Here is a 13,896-nt window from a genome sequence, read left to right as displayed (position 1 = left end):
AGTAATACACTCAGCACAGCGGTCAACCAGACACATTCCAGGCAAGATGGATGTAATGACAGACAAGTGTGGTCGCTAGGGTCGGTGTTAGAGACAGTTGGTCTAGACACCTCAATATTCTGGAATATTGTCCGACCTTGGAAGATGGCAGAGTTAGACCTCCAATGTCGACACACACCAAAGATGTTACTGTTCAGCTGTCTTTCCAGACCGTGGGCATAAACAGTCATACCACGTTGAAAGCCCGCTTCTCGCCCAATCAGCGAAGTTAACCAACGTTGGGTCTGGCAAGTACTTGGATGGTTGACTGACTGGGAACACCAGATGCAGCTGGCATCTATGAGATGTCTTTTGCCTCCATAGTATAAGCCTTAAGGCTTACGACTTTCTGCCGTTTTGTCTGATTTGCTGAGTGATCAATAGGGTATGATCATTCTGAATTGGGGACCCTGGTGGCTACCAAGTGGTGGTATCCAAGGGCACCATTTCTTTTTACTTTGTGTGATGATAAAACGGGCGAACTCCACGGCTGGCGTGGTGGACAACAGTACGATCCGGGCAAGGTTTCGCAAGGTCAGGGGCATTGGTCTGCCCTTCGCATTCAGGGAGATCCTGCCAGATAGGTACGAAGGACGGGAATGTGGTCACGACAGACCACATTCACCTCCTCTTTTGCCATTTGGAATGTTGTACGAAGGACGGGAATGTGGTCACGACAGACCACATTCACCTCCTCTTTTGCCATTTGGAATGTTGCCCATAGATCCTTTGACTCCTTTTTTTTCTCTCTCTCTCTTTGGTTCTGTAGTGACTGCTCAGCAGTCATGTAGTTCACCCAGCTGCCCCTAGGGAAAGGTGGCAGCTCGCCTAAGGTGTACAGCTGCATAAGAGGTGTGTGTGGGACTGGCCTCCTACCTTTCTCTTTTATACCATTCCCCTCCCAGTGGGCTGAAGGACAGTTAGCAAGCTGTCACATGCTGGACTTGTGAGCATGCAGGTGTTCTAGATGGCTGAGTATCCTCTCTATAATCTTGGTCAATTTGGATTAACAGATGCAAGTCCTACCCTCTCTCTAGCAAGGGGAGAGAAGGACTGACAATGAACATACTCATTGGTTATCTTCAGCTTTATTGCCCCCAACAATATGGGTTCATCCTAGCCTTTCTTGGAATCAATGATGCTACATCCCATTAATTCAAAAGGCCCAGAAGTCTGGCAGTTGGACATCACACATGTTCAACAGATCAGAGGTATGGGTCTCCTTCCTTTGCTCTTACATGATCAGGAAGAAAGTCCCCTGGTGAAGCAGAGATTTCCTCAGAATCCACCAAGAAGTAAGTCTCCCATATTTATAGACCGAAGGTTTGAATAAGTGTAGAAACAAATGACAGATTTTTAAAGTAATTTCTTTTTTTCCTAACATGCAAACCTGAGGTCTTTACGAATGTGTACCAACTGGATGGTGGAGCTTCCCCCACCTTCTTCTTTCCCACTGTTATCCCTATGTTAAGGGGTCAGTTGCCTGATGCGCCTTCTCCACTGCCTTCTATCAACGGCATCATCCTCCACCAGACCTCTTCTCTACATATCTTCCTTCACTTTATTTTGCCATCTAATTCTCTGTCTCCCTCTCGATTTTCTTCCTCAAACAGGTTCTTTCCAAGCCTTCTTCACTCCCTCCTCGTCATCCATCCTTAACACATGCCCATACCGTCTCAATCGTGACCCTCTTATCACCTCTGTTATCTTTACTAAGCCTGCTCTTATTTCATTGTTTTCCAATCTCTCAAGCAGTGATATTCCCATAATCCACCTCAGCATTCTCATCTCTATTCTCTCAAGCTTTACTTCCTCTTTTCTTCTTAGAGCCCATGTTTCTGATCCATACATTAACACTGGCATTATCACTGTGTTACAAATCTTGACTTTTAGCTTGATTGGCATTTTCTTATCACAAACAACTCTTAGCTACATCTCTCCACTTCCCCCACTCTGCATTTATCCTACTGTCCACTTCAGCCTCACTTCCTCCCTCTTGGCTTAAAGTACAGTAGATCATAAGTATTTAAACTTTTCCACCTGTTTTATAATCGAGCCTCTTCTTTCTTGTATTACTATTGTCTAGCTTCCATACTGCTCACTAAAACCTCTGTTTTATTCACATTCATCCTTAAGCCACCCCTCTCTAAAGACTCCTGCCATTCTCCAACCCTTCTCTGTAGGTCCTCCTCATCTTCAGCAATAATCACCAGGTCATCAGCGTACAACAACTCCCACAGTACTTCATTCCTGATCTCTTCACTCAACACATCCATGACCAGCACAAACAAAAATGGGCTTAATGCTGACCCCTGGTGGTTTCCCTCTAGCCTCTTTCCCTGTAGCTGTCGTACTATGAAGATGGCATCCACCGTCTCTCTTCCTCTCATGAATCCTCCCTTCTGCTTGTATATATATACCATTAGACTCTCCTCCCAGTCCCTTGGCATTTCTTCCTCTTCCCATATAGCTTTTAATAAATCCAGCATCCATTTCTCCCCCTCTGTACCTAGTAATTTGATCATTTCAATTTGGAACTCTGATGGACCTGGTGCTTTACCATTCTTCATTTTACTTAATGCTAATGCTCTCTTCATTTCTCTATCCTGTATCTCCATCGCTGGTCCCTCCACCCTCTGTGCCTCCCCCATCTCCTCTCTCTCATTTTCAGTATTTAAAAGTTGTTCAAAATACTCTTTCCATCTTTTCTTAATGTCTTCATCCCTATACAATATATTTCCATCTCTACCCTTGATGATACCCAATTTACCCAAATCTTGTCTCTGCTTTTTCTTCAAGTTTGAACTCTTATAGATATCATTTTCTCCTTCTCTTCTTCCTAGTCTTTAATTCAACTGCTCTGCCACCCTTCCAATAGCCATACCTACCCTCCTCCTCGCATCTCTTTCCTCTTCTCTGTACTGCTCCTCTGCACCCTGTGCATGCCTTACTTTCCAGTCCTTAAATACTCTTGATTTTCTTTTAATTGATTCTTGCACCTTTCCATTCCACCACCACTTTTCTCCTCTCGACACTCTACATCCACTGGTTCTTCCCACCAGTTCCTCTGCTTCCCCCACACATATTTCTCTCATGTCTGCCCACATATTTTCAACTCTGTTACCCTGTCCAACTTCTATGTTTCCCTTTTCCTGCCATCGCTCTCTCACAGTTGTCCTAAATTGCTCCCCTTGTCTCCTTTAAGTTCCCAAATCTTAATTCTTGATCTCCTCTTTCTCTTTTTGGGTTTCCTTCCTCTCATTTTCAAGTCCATCACCACCAACCTGTTTTTAACACATGCTTTTGTCTGCCCTTCCAACCAGGATGTAATCTATTTGGCTTTGCACTCCTCCACTTTTATATGTTATCGAACTAATGAAACCATGTGTTCATACATGCCAATTCAAAACTCTGAGCCATCTCAGCTTCCTCCCCTACCGTTGGTAGCCAACTACCAATAACTACCTTGTTTTTAGTTACATGGCCAATTCCAGCTTGCACTGACAGTAAACCCATATGTAAAGACTGCAGGTTTGTATGTTAGGAAAAATACAAATTACTTTAAAAATGTGTCATTTTTGGATTTCATAGTTTGAAGAAATGTAATAATATAGGTCTTTGGTGAAAGCAAGGTCATGTAAAGCAAAAATACAAGGATATTTTTTATTGCTGAAACACTTTTTGAGGTGAAACTTACCCTCCATCATTAGCTTTATCTGCGGCTACTTGGCACAGGTTCGACAAGTGTTAAAACTCAAACAATCGTTAACGAGCGAAACACTCCCAACAGTTACTCCTCCACCCTTTGTGGGAAGGGGTGAGACAGTGAGTGTTTTGGTTCATCAGTCCTCTCTTGTCGGTGAAATCGGTGAAATCCTGTTTGTTTTTGGGTTAATGATGGATCGTAGAATTTTGGTCTGTATTTTGCAATATGGATTCTTCCTCTCTATCTTCCCTATCGATTATTGTCATTAAAATAGTTTATGGATTGGGCATACTTGCCTAACACAGAGTTTTTTGATGGCCAGGGAGAATCAACCCTTTTGTGTGTGTCTGGTCCCCTTGACTGTGAGGCACTTGCTGGCTGAGTGCCCCAGTCTTGGGGATATTAGAAGCTGTTACCTCTCTGAGGCTCTTGGTTTGGATGGCAGGTTCATCCTTGCCAAGATCCTTGGAGAGGATGTGGTGTATGATGCCAGTGGCATTTTTAGACTTATTATCAGAGCCAGTCTTCTCCCTAAAATATGTCATTCATTTTCTTTTATCTTTTTGTTGTTTTTATAGCAGCTATGTTGTTCATTTAATTGATATTGGCATCAATGACCCAGCTGTCGCAAAGCCAGATAACTCAAAATAATTCATTCATTGTGACAATTACAGGTTCTTTTCTTCCTAGACACAATATAGACTGGAGTTCCCATTGTGTAAAAGCCCGGATGTCTGGCTGTTGAGTAATCTTTCACTTAACAGATCAGAGGCATACAACTCCTTCCCATGCTCTAACAATTGACCAGGAAGTGAACCCAGGTGAACCGAACCACTAGTCATTCTAAAGCTTACTTTTTCCTACCACAAAATGTAAGTCTCCCCATACTGTACATAAAGACCTATGGTTTGTTCCGTATATGAACAAATGCAGATTTTTAATCAATTTGTATTTTTCATAACTAACAAACCTGAGGTCTTTACGTAAATGGCCCACCTCAAGCCATCCCTCATACAGTTACCTGGACTGGAAGATAACTGGCTACCCACGGTGTATGCAAAGCGGAGAAGAGATCAGGCCCCGCCTACTCTCTCCCTGTTGGCTAATACAGTGATGCCACCAAACTTTCTAATTTTTAACAGGATCCAGCTGCACTAGAGAGATTTTCCCCATATGTTAAGACCTCAGGTTTGTTAGTAATGAAAAATACAAACATTGAAAATTTTCCATATTTCAACAATCATGGCATACAAGGCAGCATTGGCCTTTTGGAATTTATCCTACCATAGAAATTGTTAATTCCATTCTCCAGTCTTTTACACTGCAAAGGTCAGCTCCTACAAGGTTTCCCATCACCTGGTCCCTGAATAAGGTTCTTCAATTCCTGTCATCCTTCAATTCATGGGCCCAATACAACTACAACTCATATGCTGCAAAAGGCAGTCTTCTTCACTGCTTTGATTGGCATACTGGGCTCTCTTGGACAAGGACAACATTTCACCACTCATACACCTAGTTGCTTCCCCCCCCCCATCATTCCTGAACAAGAATGGGGACCTTTTTAAAGGGAAAAACCCCTTTTCTGATAAAGGAACTCAGTATTTCATACAAAATATTATGCTTGGTTCAAGCACTCAAGATTTACCTAGGTGTCACAGCAAACATCCCAGATGGTCCTGTTTTTCATACACCTTAGCACAAACAAACCATTCTCTCTACATGGGCTGAGAATTATTGAAGTGGCCCTCGTTAAAAAGGCAGACCCTCACTCCTTCTCTAAGTTGCATGACATCTAAAAGGTGCATACATTGTTAATTTTCTTCGGAAATGTTTCATTAGAAGTCTTCGAGTCTTCTTCTTTCTCTGCATCTTTTCCCACTTCTATGTGGGGTCAATGTTCCTGACACAGCCTTTCCTCCACCTGGCTCTGTCAAACACATCGTCCTCTGACAATTGTTTGTCTCTCAGGTCTTCTCTGACCACATCCATCCACCATCACTTCAGTCTTCCTCTTGATCTCCCACCAGGCACCTCCATCTGGATCACTCTCCTCTCTCCATATGTCTCATCCCTTCTCATCACATGGTCATACCACTGCAGTCTTCTTTCCTGGGCCTTCTTTGATAGTTCTGCAACTTTAGTGGTTTCTCTTATTCTTTCATTTTTTATCCTGTCCATTTTTGTTACTCTACACATCCACCTGAGCATTTTTACCTCCAAACATGTACAGAGTGATTAGTAGAGACTGTATTCCTGAACTGGTAAAGGCGCAATAATCCTGCAGCCAGACCTGACACAATTAGGTAAGTCACTGTAGAACCACAATGGATAATACATTTATGGGTTCATGTGTCTCCTGTTCTTTACTGCCAGACCCAAACAGGTATCCAGAATAAAGAAAACTGTTGATAACCTGTGACTTTACCTTGAATAAAGAGTGATGGTCATGCTGAGATTTTGTTGGGAAGGCAATTTAATCCTGCTGCCAGACCCAACATGCAAACCTTTGAACCATAAAAATAATAAGTATATTGGTTCATGTGTTGTTTCCCGTTCTTTATTGCCAAACCCAATAGGTATCCGGAATAAAGAAAATGGTGAATAACCTGTGAATATACCTCAGACCAAAAATTATCTGGGTTTTTAGGGTTTATCTCTTAGGAGCCAAGCCATTTTGTCACCTATCAATTTCTTTTGTAAGCTCCTCTGAGGACGAACAGCGGCTATGCTATCAAAAAAACAGGTTTTGACATAGGAAAAACCTATTTTTTTGGTGTGTTTGAGTCCTCAAACACACACTTTCCTTGAAGAAAAGCATGGGACTGGGGTGAACATTTATCTCGTACAGACCTGGCGTGTAATGAAGTTGGCCAGTAAGGCACTTGAGCCTAGGTAGTTGTTGTGGGACAGGAGATAAGCCCTCTTGTCCTGAGTCCTTTATATTCTATCACTGTGAAAGCAAGCAGTATTCAGGCCGAGATCAACTATAAGAGAATTCTTTGTAACTGGTTGGTCGTCTTATGGAGCCCTGGGGGAACCATGAGAGTGTAACTCAAAAATATATTATTGAGATTCTTTTCTGTGTTCATTTTATAATTAAAAACTGAGATGTGAGAAAAAAATCAAATTTAACTTTCTGCTTAATCAAAAACAGTTAGCAACAAAACAATTTATATGCTAAACCAATAAATTTATAAGAATTCAACCATACCAATAAGAACTAACTAGATGAATGGGTCTAAAAGAGCACAGGATTCCTGTAAAAAACTTCCAAGAATACAAATATTGATTTCTCAGTATTCTACTGTTTAACAACGTGAACGTAACAAATTTTTAAAGTAATTTGTATTTTTCCTAACACACTAACCAGAGGTCTTTACGAATGGGATTAACTTTCAGCGCAAGCTGGAGCCGGCCGTTTAACTAAAAAACAAGGTGGTTATTGGTACAGTGAAACCAGTGAAACCTTGCTTTAATGGACTAATGGGGGGGAAGGTCATCCGTTAAACTCGATTGTCCATTAACCCTTAAACGCCGAGCCTCTATTTACAAAAGTGTCTGCTGTATGCCGGCGGTGTTCGAGAGTTTGCTTGCCAAGTGGAAAAAAGTTTTTTCAAAAAATCACAGCACGCTTAGTTTTTAAGATGAAGAGTTCATTTTGGCTCCTTTTTGTCATTGCCTAAAGTTTAGTATGCAACCATCAGAAATGAAAAAAAATATCATTATCATATATAAATATTGAAATATATGACAGCGCAAAAAAAAAAATTTCATATATAATAGTATACAAATCATGCTGTGAGCAAAACGGTTAAAACTAATGAGTTATTTTTTTTTTCTTTGTATTGTACACTAAATTGCAATGATTTTGATATATAACAAATTGTAAAATGATCAAAGCAACACAGAGAAAATATTATCACAAAATGATGCATGAATTAAATGCAGGGGGCGTAAAAAAAGTTTTTTCAAAATACACCATAAATCGAAATATTGTGCTAGAGACTTCCTGTTTGTTGAAAAATGAAGGTAATTGATTGAATATTACTAGACTTTAAGTGTTTTAGCTTACAATTGCAGTTTTCGACCATTTCGGTCGAGTTAAAGTTGACCAAAGGTCAAAGTTTTTCTATTTATCGTGATTTATATGAAAATATTTCAAAACTGATAAAGCTATAACCATGAGTTATTTTTGTTTTTTTCATATATAAAACAATGTAACGACTAATATAAAATGAAACATTACGACAAAGTGACAAAAGAATTTCTGAGATGTTATTTTTTGTTTTTTTAAAAATTCACCATAAATCGAAATATTGTGCTAGAGACTTCAATTTGTTGCAAAATGAAGGTAAATGATTGAATGTACTAGAATGTAAGAGTTTTAATATACAACCATTTCGGTCGGTTGACCGAAGGTTGAAATTTTACATGATTTATATGAAATATTTCCAAACTGACAAAATGAGTTATTTTTTGTTTTCTACATGAAATTGCGCACATTTTCACATATAAAACTTTATGTAACGACTAATGTAAAACGGTGCAAACATTACGACAAAGGAAAAAGAATTTTTTTTGGCAAAATTCACCACCATAAATCGAAATATTGTGCTAGAGACTTCCAATTTGTTGCAAAATGAAGGTAAATGATTGAATATTACTAGAATGTAAGAGTTTTAGCTTACAATTGCGTTTTTCAACCATTTCAGTCGAGTCAAAGTTGACCGAAGGTTGAAATTTTGGCACTTATAGTGATTTATATGAAAATATTTCAAAACTGATAAAAGCTACAACCATGAGTTATTTTTTTTTGTATTCTACATGAAATTGCGCACATTTTCATATATAAAACTTTATGCAACGACTAATATAAAACGGTGCAAACATTACGACAAAAAGACAAAAGAATTTCCGAGATTTTCAGCCGAGTTACCGCACACAGGACGTAAGGAAAAAGTTTTTTTTTTTAAATTCACCATAAATCGAAATATTGTGCTAGAGACTTCCAATCTGTTGCAAAATGAAGGTAAATGATTGAATATTACTAGAATGTAAGAGTTTTGGCTTACAATTGCATTTTTTTACCATTTCGGTCGAGTCAAAGTTGACCAAAGGTTGAAATTTTGGCACTTATCGTGATTTATATGAAAATATTTCCAAACTGATAAAAGCTACAACCATGGGTTGTTTTTTGTTGTATTTTACATGAAATTGCGCACATTCATATATAAAACTTTATGTAACGGCTAATATAAAACGGTGCAAAAATTATGACAAAATGAAAAAAATTTCTGAAATTTTCAGTCAGAGTTACCGCACGGACATAAGGAAAAGTTTTTTCAAAAAATTCACCATAAATCAAAATATTGTGCTAGAGACTTCCAATTTGTTGTAAAATGAAGGTAAAAGATTGAATATTACTAGAATGTAAGAGTTTTAGCTTACAATTGCGTTTTTCGACCATTTCAGTCGAGTTAAAGTTGACTGATGGTTGAAATTTTTTGTAGTCGACGTACGGTATGTCCACTCGTCACCCGACAGAAATTTTAGTCGACTTATGATACGTCCAGTTGGCGTTTAAGGGTTAAAGTGAAGCATTGTTATTTTCATGTCCTAAGTGATGTTAATTGGTAGGCTAGCTTCAGCCTAGGTGCAATAATCACCGACATACATGAAAAGATTCACATTATGAAATAAACTGATAATAAAGGTAATAAAACCATTTTTACCTTATATATTATTGGTCCTACTTGAGGAATAATTCCATATCAATGAAATCAACTTGTAGGCCAGCTAACAAAATGTAAACACTGAATTTTGGTTGCATTCACAAGAACGTTTATCGTCTTGTTGTTTGTCATTGGCGATGAAACAATCAATGAAATCAACTTAGTTTATTTTATCTATGTGAGGCCAGCTGACAAAATGTAAACCGAATTATGGTTGGGCTCACAGCAACGTTTATCTTTCGGTAACCTTTCCCAAATTTTAATGGTAGTGTAATTACAGTAGTAATAACACTTGGAATATAACAATATTAATTTTTCATTAAAAATTCTTTATCATTTTGGTGGTAAATAACTATTTAGAACAATTCAGTCATACAAATGATAGTTATATACAATAATTATTGTACATTATCATATTGTTAGGGGTTTGTGATTGGTGATGAGACATAAAAAAAGTGTTTCTCTTTTAGGTGACGTGTTTAGGGAAACATGATATAGAATCAGCTTTGTTATTTTGTTTATTTTGAATTTCTAAGGATACAGTAAGTAAAACAGCATTTGTAATAATGTCATCTTTAAATAACCAATATTTCATAAGATACATGTTGCAAAAGCTAGCCTATACACTGATGGTTTTGTAATTTAGCAATCGCCTTATACTACTGGTATAAGATAAATTAATGAAAATTTGCAATAATTTTTGACCTCATCTTATCCAAAGGATGTCTTATACATGGAAATATACAGTAAGTTCTAATTTCGCACCAATGCTGAGGTTAGTGCACTAGTAATCATAACGCCAGCCACTACCCTTGGCCAGATTTTGTCTGTTAAATCTGATGTCCATTGGATCCAGGTCATTAAAGCAAGGTTCTACTGTACAGGCAGTCCCCGGTTAACGACGGGCTCAGTTAACAGCGATCTGGTTTTATGGGGCTTGTCTAGCGACGAAAATCAGCAATTTTCAGTGCCGAAAATCGCTGATTTCCGCTTATCAGCGCCGATAATTGGATATTGGCGACGATACATACCTAACAGAGGCCCCGATAACCGAAAATCGCCGAAAAAGCGTCGGAAATCGCCGATTTTCGGTTATCATCACACACTCAGAAACGGAACCCTGCCAATAACCAGGGACTGCCTGTAGTTGGCTACCGACAGTAGGGGAGGAAGCCCCACCACCCAGTTGGTATGCATTCACTTTACCTTTTGACCCAGGTACCAGAATGAGGGGTCGCTAGAGAAGGTCCATTTATGTAAAGACCTCGGGTTTGTATGTTAGGAAAAATACAAATTACATACTTTAAAAATTTGTCATTTGTTCCTAGCCATACACAAACCTTTGGTCTTTACATATGGGAGACTCACTTCTTGGTGGGACGATTCTGAGCAATCTCTGAACTGACTGGTAGTTCGCCTCACCAGAGACCTCTCTTCCTGGTCATGTAAGAGCAATGGAAGGAGACCCATGCTTCTGATCTGCTGAACATGTGATTTTCAACTGCCAGACTTCTGAGCCTTTCAAACTGATGGGATGTAGCATCATTGATTCAAACAAGGACTTGGATGAACCCATATTGTCGAGGACAATAAAGTTGAAGATAACCAACAGGTTTGTTCATTGTCATTCCCTCTCTCTCCTTTCTAGGGAGAGGGTAGGACTTGCATCTATTAATCCAAACTGAGGCTAGATTAGTATCGACAGGATACTCACTCATCTAGAACACCTGCATGCACACCCGTCAAGCATGTGACAGCTTGCTAATCATCTCTGCCCACTGGGAGAGGAAGGGTATAAAAGAGAAAGGTAGGAGGCCAGTCCCACACACACCCTCTCTTTTGCAGCTGTACACCTTAGGTGAGATGCCACCTGTCCCTCAAAGGGAGCTGGGTAAGCTACATGACTGCTGAGCAGCCATCACAGAACCCAAGAAAAGAGAGTCCAAGGATCTATGGGCAACATTCCGAAGGTAAAAAGGTGAATGTGGTCTGTTGTGCCCACATCCCGATCCTTAGTACCTGAGCAACAGGTTCGTCTTAAATGTGAGAGTCAGACCAATGCCCCTGACCTTGTGAAATCTTGCCCGGAACGCACTGTTGTCCACTGCGTCAGCTGTGGAGTATGCCCATTTGATCATTAAACAAAGTCAGAAGAAACAGTGCTCTTGGACACCACTACTTGGCCAAGCTGGAACTAAAATGAGTCATCAGCACCTAGTATTGAAGGTCAAGTCTTTAGGTGGTAATGCAAAAGGTCTTCGGTCACTTGGTAGCCACCAGGGTCCTAGAATCAGAATGATCATGCTGTTGATCACTTGACAAATCAGAAAGAATGGCAGGAGCACGTAAGCCTTAAGACTTGTACCATGGGTGTGAAAGATGTCTCCTAGATGCCAACAGCATCTTGTGTTCCCAGATGGTCACCCATCCAAGTACTAACCAGACCCAACATTGCTGAACTTTGCTGACCAGACAGGAACCGGTGCTTTCAATGTAGTATGGTTGTTGGCTGTTATGCCCACAGTCTGGAAAGACAGAGCCAAACAGTAACAGCTTCGGTGTGTCAAGATGGAAGGTCTAATTCAGCTGTCTTTCAAGGTCGAACAATCCTTCAAAATGTTGCAGTGCTGAGACCAAATGACCCTAGTGACTAAATTTGTCTGTCATACATCCATCTTGCCTGGAATGTGTCTGGTTGACTGCTGTGCTGAGGGTGCTACTGCCCACCGTGCACATGCACTGTCAATTGAAGAGATGCAAGGACACTAGCCCCATCCCTTGTTGACTATGGAACTACTGTGGTACCGTTTCTTAACAACAGAATGCCTATCCTTGGATCCTGAAGCTTTTGAAGAGCTAAGAAGTTCCGGATGCTGAAGTGCAGGTTAGGTTAGGTTAAGTACCCAACCTAACCCCTTGAAGTGCAGGTGGCTGCTATTCTAGTTGATGCCTTGAGGCACAAAGTGTGTAATGACACTACAAGGAGATACTTGTCTAACCATTAGGCTATGGCTTGTTTCTCTTCTCTGAAAGAGGAAGGGAAGGAACAGGGAATCCCTTGTCGAAGACCAGGACCCCTTCAATCTGCATTAAAGGGAATGAAGAAGAAGCTGCCCATGAAGAATCGGCCTCCCCAGTGACGACAGGTGACCAAGAATGGCTTGCAACTGCTGAGCTGGTTGCCCCTGTCGAAACAAGGACAATCTTGCTGTTGTATCTGTTAACCTTGCAGATACTTATTCTTTGCTGAGGTGAGAGTTTGGACTTCTCAAGTCCATGCAACTCTCAGGTTGCGACCAAATCTGAGAAGTCAGTCCTCACCTAGAGACTGTGCATGAGAGCTCACTAGGACCAATTGATTGTCAATATACATCAGGAAAGAAAGATCTATGACTGATTTCCAATTACCCGTCAATTTCTCTACAAGGCTGCAGAAATCAGGAACCGGATTGTATGATTTCCACAACGTATTCATTCAGCATTGCCTTTAATTTTCCCACGGGACGATTCTTCAACGAGACAGAATGAATTCGTGGACGTGGACTGGATGGCTGATGGGGAGGGGTAGGAGCTCGAAGGGAAGTTGATATCCTACCAAAGGACATCCACTACCCAGGTTTCAGCCACTATAATATGATGCTTAGGGCTACAGGCATTCCCTGCTGGAGGCCACACATGGGGAGAGAAGCTGTCTAGGCATCTTATTCTTTCTTCTTACCCTTACTTTCCCTTCAGGGAAGGGAAGGGGTTTGAAAAGGAAACTTTCAATTGCTTCTGTGGTCATGAAGGGACTGAAGAACTTCATTGACATCTCTCAAATCTATTGCAAAATTTGGTTGTATGATGGCCAGTGGATAAAACTGACCCCAGAACGTATCATTCTGAGGGTGACTTGAAAGAGAAGAGGATTGGTCCTGGCTCTGATGTTTCTACCTGGCACACTCTTGGTTGCCTGTGTACTGCCCATAAATGGATTGGTACTGACAATTCTCGCTTGACACAAAAGCTTCTGACGACTCCAGTCAACGTTACAACTGAGTCATTGAGAGAGGTTGAGGAAACCAGAGAGGGAAGCATAGAATACTTCAAGTCAATCTGAAGACTGAAGACTCGACAGTAGATGAAGGCTGCGGATGATCTGTGGAAAGAGGAGACAACATCCGTACAGGTCCTGGAGAACGGTCTTATGTACATGGCCGTGAAAATAGCTGCTATGAGGGAAGTAGTCTCGGCTACGGGGGTAATCCCTCATACAAAGGGAACAGTCTTAATCATGCGAGGGCGGCCAAAGCCACCTCTCAGACACAACGTTGTCTCCCTAGGACCACCAGTCTGTCTTCTTCGCAGTTGTGCCTCAATCTTCCTACGAAGAGCACCTGCAGAAGAACACTGCAACTGCATTTTCTTGGGGAAGTGGTC

General features: G+C 40.6%; 1 protein-coding gene, 1 long non-coding RNA gene and 1 pseudogene across 6 annotated transcripts in view; 1 reads left to right on the top strand and 2 right to left on the bottom strand.

The window, feature by feature from the left end:
* Positions 1 to 13,896, bottom strand: part of Mpi (mannose phosphate isomerase) — a 148,534-nt gene that overhangs the window by 3,908 nt on the left and 130,730 nt on the right. The gene's annotated exons all lie outside the window — the stretch shown is intronic.
* The window catches only part of LOC136827956 (uncharacterized), a 216,351-nt gene that overhangs the window by 163,148 nt on the left and 39,307 nt on the right, over positions 1 to 13,896 (top strand). The window lies entirely within an intron of this gene.
* On the bottom strand, positions 11,869 to 11,987 carry LOC136828462 (5S ribosomal RNA; annotated as a pseudogene).

The sequence above is a fragment of the Macrobrachium rosenbergii genome, chromosome 42 (genome assembly GCF_040412425.1).
Source record: "Macrobrachium rosenbergii isolate ZJJX-2024 chromosome 42, ASM4041242v1, whole genome shotgun sequence".
In the NCBI taxonomy this organism is placed as follows: domain Eukaryota; kingdom Metazoa; phylum Arthropoda; class Malacostraca; order Decapoda; family Palaemonidae; genus Macrobrachium; species Macrobrachium rosenbergii.
Note: the sequence above shows the minus strand (reverse complement) of the source record. Positions and strands in the feature narration are given on the sequence as shown.